The sequence below is a fragment of the Oncorhynchus keta genome, unplaced genomic scaffold (genome assembly GCF_023373465.1).
Source record: "Oncorhynchus keta strain PuntledgeMale-10-30-2019 unplaced genomic scaffold, Oket_V2 Un_contig_659_pilon_pilon, whole genome shotgun sequence".
Lineage (NCBI taxonomy): Eukaryota > Metazoa > Chordata > Actinopteri > Salmoniformes > Salmonidae > Oncorhynchus > Oncorhynchus keta.
Window position 1 is genome coordinate 111,287 of NW_026288949.1, and position 9,817 is coordinate 121,103.

A 9,817-nucleotide genomic window follows, 5' to 3' on the forward strand; every position below is an offset into this window, starting at 1 on the left:
CACTCTGATCCAGTAGTGAGTCATTTAGCAGGCGCTCTGATCCAGTAGTGAGTCATTTAGCAGACGCTCTGATCCAGTAGTGAGTCAATTACCCAGATTACATGGAGAGGGGGACCTGATCCTAGATCATAATGAATCAGATTACATGGAGAGGAGGACCTGATCCTAGATCATAATGAATCAGATTACATGGAGAGGAGGACCTGATCCTAGATCATAATGAATCAGATTACATGGAGAGGGGGGACCTGATCCTAGATCATAATGAATCAGATTACATGGAGAGGGGGGACCTGATCCTAGATCATAATGAATCAGATTACATGGAGAGAGGGGGACCTGATCCTAGATCATAATGAATCAGATTACATGGAGAGGGAGACCTGATCCTAGATCATAATGAATCAGATTACATGGAGAGGAGGACCTGATCCTAGATCATAATGAATCAGATTACATGGAGAGGAGGGACCTGATCCTAGATCTTAATGAATCAGATTACATGGAGAGGGAGACCTGATCCTAGATCATAATGAATCAGATTACATGGAGAGGAGGGACCTGATCCTAGATCATAATGAATCAGATTACATGGAGAGAAGGGACCTGATCCTAGATCATAATGAATCAGATTACATGGAGAGGGGGACCTGATCCTAGATCATAATGAATCAGATTACATGGAGAGGGGGACCTGATCCTAGATCATAATGAATCAGATTACATGGAGAGGGAGACCTGATCCTAGATCATAATGAATCAGATTACATGGAGAGGGAGACCTGATCCTAGATTATAATTAATCAGATTAGATGGAGAGGAGGACCTGATCCTAGATCATAATGAATCAGATTACATGGAGAGGGGGACCTGATCCTAGATCATAATGAATCAGATTACATGGAGAGGGAGACCTGATCCTAGATCATAATGAATCAGATTACATGGAGAGGAGGACCTGATCCTAGATCATAATGAATCAGATTACATGGAGAGGGGGACCTGATCCTAGATCATAATGAATCAGATTACATGGAGAGGAGGGACCTGATCCTAGATCATAATGAATCAGATTACATGGAGAGGGAGACCTGATCCTAGATTATAATTAATCAGATTAGATGGAGAGGAGGACCTGATCCTAGATCATAATGAATAAGATTATATGGAGAGGGAGACCTGATCCTAGATCATAATGAATCAGATTACATGAAGAGAAGGGACCTGATCCTAGATCATAATGAATCAGATTACATGGAGAGGGGGACCTGATCCTAGATCATAATGAATCAGATTAGAGAATGAGTCAGATTAGATGGAGAGGGGGACCTGATCCTAGATCATAATTAACCAAGATCATAATGAATCAGATTACATGGAGAGGGAGACCTGATCCTAGATCATAATGAATCAGATTACATGGAGAGGGGGGGACCTGATCCTAGATCAGCACTCCAACTCTGGGACACTGCCTGTATAAAACCGAACACAGAGTTGTAAAGTCTAGTTACAGCAGGTGTTTACTGCCATCTAGTGGAAGATACCAATATAACACTTTATTATCAGGGTGGGGAGGCGGCTGAGCTGAAACAGAAAGTAAAGTTGTTCTTTTGTTCAGGATCCATTTTGAGACGACAGAGCAGAAAAGACTACATGGAGATTATTGAAAAATAAAGTAAGTATTTCTGAACAATAATCTATTCTAATGGACAAAGTAAGATAATTAATACCTGGAATGAGATATTACTAGTTAGTAGAACTGCTACTGGAGCTGAGTTGCTGACAGACAGCAGTTTTCAAAGTGTAAACTAATCAGTAGTCCTACATGTTATCAGTAAAACGTCTGGTAAAGATGGTGGAGGAGCTTTTCAATGATATGGTTTCATGTTTATCTCAGGGTTCCTCCATCCTTTTGTTCTTACCAGCACTTACATACCTGATTCAGCTAATCATCAAATATTTTTAAATAATTTAATATTCGAGGCATACAAATCAACATTCTCAAATTAAAACCTTTTGGGTTTGTAGGCCTGCTTACAATTATTAAAGTCCTACCGTAACTCACATCTTGGAGAAAAAAACACAGCTAAACTTGGTTTCGAGTAAATTATATGTTTATCTATAATAATGTAAGAGAGATGACTTGAAGAAACGCGTCTGGGATTAGAACTCTGTGTCTCTGCGACAGTGGGAGGTTTGTTTTGCATGGCCCGGTGCTACAGGTGAGTGGACATTTATTTTATGGACCAATGGAATGGTCTAAAATGCTCAAACTCTGCTCACCCGGGGAGCCGGGCAATGCACAACTAATTCACTCAGTGACCGTTACTTTATTTCCTGATATGAAATTGAAAGTAATTTTGTAGCCGACGCAGTTCCAGAATGTCTGTTGAAACTGTGTCTCATATGGAACGTTAGAACAGTGGTGGAAACAGAACTCAGTTCCAGAATGTCTGTTGAAACTGTGTCTCATATGGAACGTTAGAACAGTGGTGGAAACAGAACTCAGTTCCAGAATGTCTGTTGAAACTGTGTCTCATATGGAACGTTAGAACAGTGGTGGAAACAGAACTCAGTTCCAGAATGTCTGTTGAAACTGTGTCTCATATGGAACGTTAGAACAGTGGTGGAAACAGAACTCAGTTCCAGAATGTCTGTTGAAACTGTGTCTCATATGGAACGTTAGAACAGTGGTGGAAACAGAACTCAGTTCCAGAATGTCTGTTGAAACTGTGTCTCATATGGAACGTTAGAACAGTGGTGGAAACAGAACTCAGTTCCAGAATGTCTGTTGAAACTGTGTCTCATATGGAACGTTAGAACAGTGGTGGAAACAGAACTCAGTTCTCAAACTGGAGTAAAAGTAAAGATTCCTTCATAGAAAATGACTCAATTAAAAGTGAAAGTCACACAGTAAAATAATACTTCAGGAAAAGTCTAAAAGTATTTGGTTTGAAATATACTTAAGCATCAAAAGTAAAAAATAAAGTAGTAATAATTTTAAATTCATTTTATTAAGCAAACCAGACAGCACAATGTTCTTGTTATTTTAATTCATGGATTGCCAGGGTCACTTTCCAACACTCAGACATCATTTAAAAACAAAGCATTTGTGTTTAGTGAGTCTGCCAGATAAGATGCAGTAGGGATGACCAGGGATGTTCTCTTGACAATTTTCTGTTCTGCTTGGCATTCAAAATGTAACGAGTACTTTTGGGTGTCAGGGAAAATGTTCGGACTAAAAAGTACATAATTTTCTTTATGACTGTAGTAAAAGTAAAACTAAAATTTGTTAAAAATATAAATAGTAAAGTACAGATACCCCAAAAAAACTACTGAAGTAGTACTTTAAAGTATTTTACTGAAGTACTTCACACCACTGCATTAGAAGACAGATAAATGTGTTGATTTGAAGGAAAGACGGGCAGATTCTGGTAGGTCGGCTACCAACTATTATAAAGTTAGGTCGTCGTCAGACATTCAACAGTCACAGTAGGTTTGAGCTACAGTCTGATCACTAATCATGCCGACCAACCTGATGGTCTCTGTTGGAAATGTTGTGAAAAGAATCTGGCCTCGGCTTTAAATATCTGACATTACTCATCTCATATGTAGATACTGTATTCTATACTATTCTACTGTATCTTAGTCTATGCATTACTCATCTCATATGTATATACTGTATTCTATACTATTCTACTGTATCTTAGTCTATGCATTACTCATCTCATATGTATATACTGTATTCTATACTATTCTACTGTATCTTAGTCTATGCATTACTCATCTCATATGTAGATACTGTATTCTATACTATTCTACTGTATCTTAGTCTATGCATTACTCATCTCATATGTATATACTGCATTCTATACTATTCTACTGTATCTTAGTCTATGCATTACTCAAATTAAAACCTTTTGGGTTTGTAGGCCTGCTTACAATTATTAAAGTCCTACCGTAACTCACATCTTGGAGAAAAAACACAGCTAAACTTGGTTTCGAGTAAATTATATGTTTATCTATAATAATGTAAGAGAGATGACTTGAAGAAACGCGTCTGGGATTAGAACTCTGTGTCTCTGCTACAGTAGGAGGATCGTTTTGCATGGCCCGGTGCTACAGGTGAGTGGACATTTATTTTATGGACCAATGGAATGGTCTAAAATGCTCAAACTCTGCTCACCCGGGGAGCCGGGCAATGCACAACTAATTCACTCAGTGACCGTTACTTTATTTCCTGATATGAAATTGAAAGTAATTTTGTAGCCGACGCAGTTCCAGAATGTCTGTTGAAACTGTGTCTCATATGGAACGTTAGAACAGTGGTGGAAACAGAACTCAGTTCCAGAATGTCTGTTGAAACTGTGTCTCATATGGAACGTTAGAACAGTGGTGGAAACAGAACTCAGTTCCAGAATGTCTGTTGAAACTGTGTCTCATATGGAACGTTAGAACAGTGGTGGAAACAGAACTCAGTTCCAGAATGTCTGTTGAAACTGTGTCTCATATGGAACGTTAGAACAGTGGTGGAAACAGAACTCAGTTCCAGAATGTCTGTTGAAACTGTGTCTCATATGGAACGTTAGAACAGTGGTGGAAACAGAACTCAGTTCCAGAATGTCTGTTGAAACTGTGTCTCATATGGAACGTTAGAACAGTGGTGGAAACAGAACTCAGTTCCAGAATGTCTGTTGAAACTGTGTCTCATATGGAACGTTAGAACAGTGGTGGAAACAGAACTCAGTTCTCAAACTGGAGTAAAAGTAAAGATTCCTTCATAGAAAATGACTCAATTAAAAGTGAAAGTCACACAGTAAAATAATACTTCAGGAAAAGTCTAAAAGTATTTGGTTTGAAATATACTTAAGCATCAAAAGTAAAAAATAAAGTAGTAATAATTTTAAATTCATTTTATTAAGCAAACCAGACAGCACAATGTTCTTGTTATTTTAATTCATGGATTGCCAGGGTCACTTTCCAACACTCAGACATCATTTAAAAACAAAGCATTTGTGTTTAGTGAGTCTGCCAGATAAGATGCAGTAGGGAAGACCAGGGATGTTCTCTTGACAATTTTCTGTTCTGCTTGGCATTCAAAATGTAACGAGTACTTTTGGGTGTCAGGGAAAATGTTCGGACTAAAAAGTACATAATTTTCTTTATGACTGTAGTAAAAGTAAAACTAAAAGTTGTTAAAAATATAAATAGTAAAGTACAGATACCCCAAAAAAACTACTTAAGTTGTACTTTAAAGTATTTTACTGAAGTACTTCACACCACTGCATTAGAAGACAGATAAATGTGTTGATTTGAAGGAAAGACGGGCAGATTCTGGTAGGTCGGCTACCAACTATTATAAAGTTAGGTCGTGTCAGACATTCAACAGTCACAGTAGGTTTGAGCTACAGTCTGATCACTAATCATGCCGACCAACCTGATGGTCTCTGTTGGAAATGTTGTGAAAAGAATCTGGCCTCGGCTTTAAATATCTGACATTACTCATCTCATATGTAGATACTGTATTCTATACTATTCTACTGTATCTTAGTCTATGCATTACTCATCTCATATGTATATACTGCATTCTATACTATTCTACTGTATCTTAGTCTATGCATTACTCATCTCATATGTATATACTGTATTCTATACTATTCTACTGTATCTTAGTCTATGCATTACTCATCTCATATGTAGATACTGTATTCTATACTATTCTACTGTATCTTAGTCTATGCATTACTCATCTCATATGTATATACTGCATTCTATACTATTCTACTGTATCTTAGTCTATGCATTACTCATCTCATATGTATATACTGTATTCTATACTATTCTACTGTATCTTAGTCTATGCATTACTCATCTCATATGTATATACTGTATTCTATACTATTCTACTGTATCTTAGTCTATGCATTACTCATCTCATATGTAGATACTGTATTCTATACTATTCTACTGTATCTTAGTCTATGCATTACTCATCTCATATGTAGATACTGTATTCTATACTATTCTACTGTATCTTAGTCTATGCATTACTCATCTCATATGTATATAGTGTATTCTATACTATTCTACTGTATCTTAGTCTATGCTGCTCAGACATTGTGACCAATAAGATTTGATTTGATTTTGATTAGGCTACATACACTACATTACCAAAAGTATGTGGACACCTGCCAGTCAAACGTCCACTCATTCCAAAATCATAGGCATTCATATGGAGTTGGTCCCCCATTGCTGCTATAACAGCCTCCAGTCTTCTGGGAAGACTTTCCACTAGATGTTGGAACATTACTGCGGGGACTTGCTTCCATTCAGCCACAAGAGCATTAGGGAGGTCGGGCACTGATGTTGGGTGATTAGGCCTGGCTCGCAGTCGGCGTTCCAATTCATCCCAAAGGTGTTCAATGGGGTTGAGGTCAGGGCTCTGTGCAGGCCAGTCAAGTTCTTCCACACCGATCTCGACAAGCCATTACTGTATGGACCTCGCTTTGTGCACGGGGATATTGTCATGCTGAAACTGGAAAGGGCCTTCCCCAAACTGCCCAAGACAATTTTCCTCCGCCACCAAACTTTACAGTTGGCACAATGCATTCGGACAGGAAGCGTTTTCCTGGCATCCACCAAACCCAGATTCCACTGCTCCAGAGTCCAATGGCAGCGAGCTCTACACCACTCAAGCCGATGCTTGGCATTGCGCAAGGTGATCTTGTGTGCGGCTGCTTGGCCACGGAAATCCATTTCATGAAGATCCCGATGAACAGTTATTTTGCTGACATTGCAGTTTGGAACTCGGTAGTGAGTGTTGCAACCGAGGACAGATCATTTTTATGTGCTTCCACACTTGGCATCTACATATCTCTGAGCTGACCGGGGCAGCTCTAGCAGGCAGATATTTGACAAACTGACATGTTGGAAAGGTGGCATCCTATGACGGTGCCACGTTGAAAGGCACTGAGATCTTCAGTACTGGTCATTCTACTGCCAATGTTTGTCTATGGAGATTGCATGGCTGGCTGTCCGACTTTATACACCTGTCAGCAACAGGTGTGGCTGAAATAGAATCCACTAATTTGAAGGGGTGTCCACATATGTTTGCATATACAGTGTAGATTCTCTGTCCTGCTACTGGTAGGACTATAACATTATGTGAACTGATCTGAACAGGTTTAGGCTGGTCATCGATGACATGTAGGCTATATCTGAGGTATAGACTTTCATCTGCATATCACTGACAAACTGCTAGTATACATTATAACCTAGCCTACTTTACATAATATAAAATCTCTCACTTGTTGCAAAAAACCTTTCTGAATGGATCAATCAAATCAAATCAAATGTATTTATATAGCCCTTCGTACATCAGCTGATATCTCAAAGTGCTGTACAGAAACCCTGCCTAAAACCTCAAACAGCAAGCAATGCAGGTGAAGAAGCACGGTGGCTAGGAAAAACTCCCTAGAAAGGCCAAAACCTAGGAAGAAACCTAGAGAGGAACCAGGCTATGTGGGGTGGCCAGTCCTCTTCTGGCTGTGCCGGGTGGAGATTATAACAGAACATGGCCAAGATGTTCAAATGTTCATAAATGACCAGCATGGTCGAATAATAATAAGGCAGAACAGTTGAAACTGGAGCAGCAGCATGGCCAGGTGGACTGGGGACAGCAAGGAGTCATCATGTCAGGTAGTCCTGGGGCATGGTCCTAGGGCTCAGGTCCTCCGAGAGAGAGAAAGAAATAGAGAATTAGAGAGAGCATATGTGGGGTGGCCAGTCCTCTTCTGGCTGTGCCGGGTGGAGATTATAACAGAACATGGCCAAGATGTTCAAATGTTCATAAATGACCAGTATGGTTGAATAATAATAAGGCAGAACAGTTGAAACTGAAATCAATAATTTCCCCCTCAGATCAATAATGTCTGTTTTAGCCCTTCTGTCTACATTCTCAGATACATTTAGAAAATAACAGATTGAAAGACAATACATATCCTACTTTTAATTAATACAAATAAGTGTGAGACATGGCCTTGTGTTGCTGCACTGTCTATAACTACCTTAACAAACAGTGACTTATTATTATTATTATTATTATTATTATTATTATTATTATTATTATTATTATTATTGTTGCTGTACTGTCTATAACTACCTTAACAAACAGTGACTTATTATTATTATTGACAGTTACCATGGAGATGAAATGTCACAACTACATGTTCATGTGATGCATTAAATCACCTGACTGTTTCTATGTCTGTTAGTAAATGTTTTATTTCTAAAAGAGATAATGAATTTATGAGAACAAGAATTAGTTGTCACTGTGTTAATCACAACCAACATGCTGGATCTCTGTTTAGGGGTCAGTGCTCTAAAATGAGTCTCTCCGGGAAGAGAGAGGAGGGGGGCCCTGCCTCTAAAATTCATCTCTCTGAGGGACATGACACCAAAGCTAAGAGGTAAGATGATAATTTTATGAATAATTTATAAAGTTTATTTCCAAAATAAATAGCTATCTTAAGATGAATGCACTTACTGTAAATCGTTCTGGATAAGAGCATCTGCTAAATCAGGGGTTCTCAATCCGGGGTCTGTGGAGGTACTGCAGGGGTTCTCAATCCGGGGTCTGTGGAGGTACTGCAGGGGTTCTCAATCCGGGGTCTGTGGAGGTACTGCAGGGGTTCTCAATCCGGGGTCTGTGGAGGTACTGCAGGGGTTCTCAATCCGGGGTCTGTGGAGGTACTGCAGGGGTTCTCAATCCGGGGTCTGTGGAGGTCCTGCAGGGGTTCTCAATCTGGGGTCTGTGGAGGTACTGCAGGGGTTCTCAATCCGGGGTCTGTGGAGGTACTGCAGGGGTTCCTCGCCACCCTGACTGTACTCGTTGCAATGTCAGACATTTGATAGAATTTCCACATGACACAACCACTTTGCCTTCTCTTAATTATTGACTAATATAATGGAATGCATCTTTTAACCAATTGTGATGGTTGTTACCAGCAGAATATTGACAATATAACTGTTACATCAACACACTCTTCACACCCGTTTAACAACTCTAAATAGCTTTGGCATAGTAGGCATCAAGTCCCTTGCCAATAATGTTGCCTACAACGTTGCAACAATGTTCATTTTCGTTGAACACATATTACACCCTAGATACTTTCAATTGCCCAATTTATATCCATGCACAATTTATGATTATTATTTAACAACATGATGTTGTGTCCAAAGAGAGAACTTGAAATAACATGATGTAGATAATTAAATCATCAAAAGAAAAACGTGTTTAGAAAACAAGGTTCCTTATAGAGCCAAAAGGCTTCTATCACTTCCTTAAATTATGAAATCAATGAAAGAAGAAAAAAATAAAAATATTTTTGGGTTCAGTGAAGAAGTGAAGAAGAACCTCTAGCGTTCTGATCAACAAAAGGTTCATGTTTTGAGGATGTGAACCCAGCAGCCCTCCAGTGGTCAGATCAATTCCACCTGTTTTTTCCAGCGCCTGGCCCGGGATTCGAACCAGCCACCTTTCGGTCACAGCTCCAACTCCAACATGAGTTAATCTTCAGAAATAAGCCTGAGTTAATCTGCCAAAATGAAGACAAAATGCTCTGCAGACACACATGGTATCACTTGTTATACATCATTATTATACATAAATCATTGCCAAAAGCACAAGACATACTGTTGCATGTAGGTCTATATTATTAATGGATTGATCACATAGAAATATAAAAACATTATTTTTAACTACTACAAAGCAATTACATGTGGAACAGGAACCACTGACTCACTGCATTACAAGACA

At 39.0% G+C, this 9,817-nt stretch overlaps 1 long non-coding RNA gene across 1 annotated transcript; it reads left to right on the top strand.

Moving 5' to 3' along the window:
* The first annotated feature begins 1,567 nt into the window (after window positions 1-1,567).
* Window positions 1,568-9,804, top strand: LOC127926009 (uncharacterized). The gene is made up of 3 exons (XR_008123053.1): window positions 1,568-1,675; window positions 8,370-8,468; window positions 9,509-9,804. It is a non-coding gene; the product is annotated as an uncharacterized LOC127926009 (long non-coding RNA).
* The last annotated feature ends 13 nt before the right edge of the window (window positions 9,805-9,817 follow it).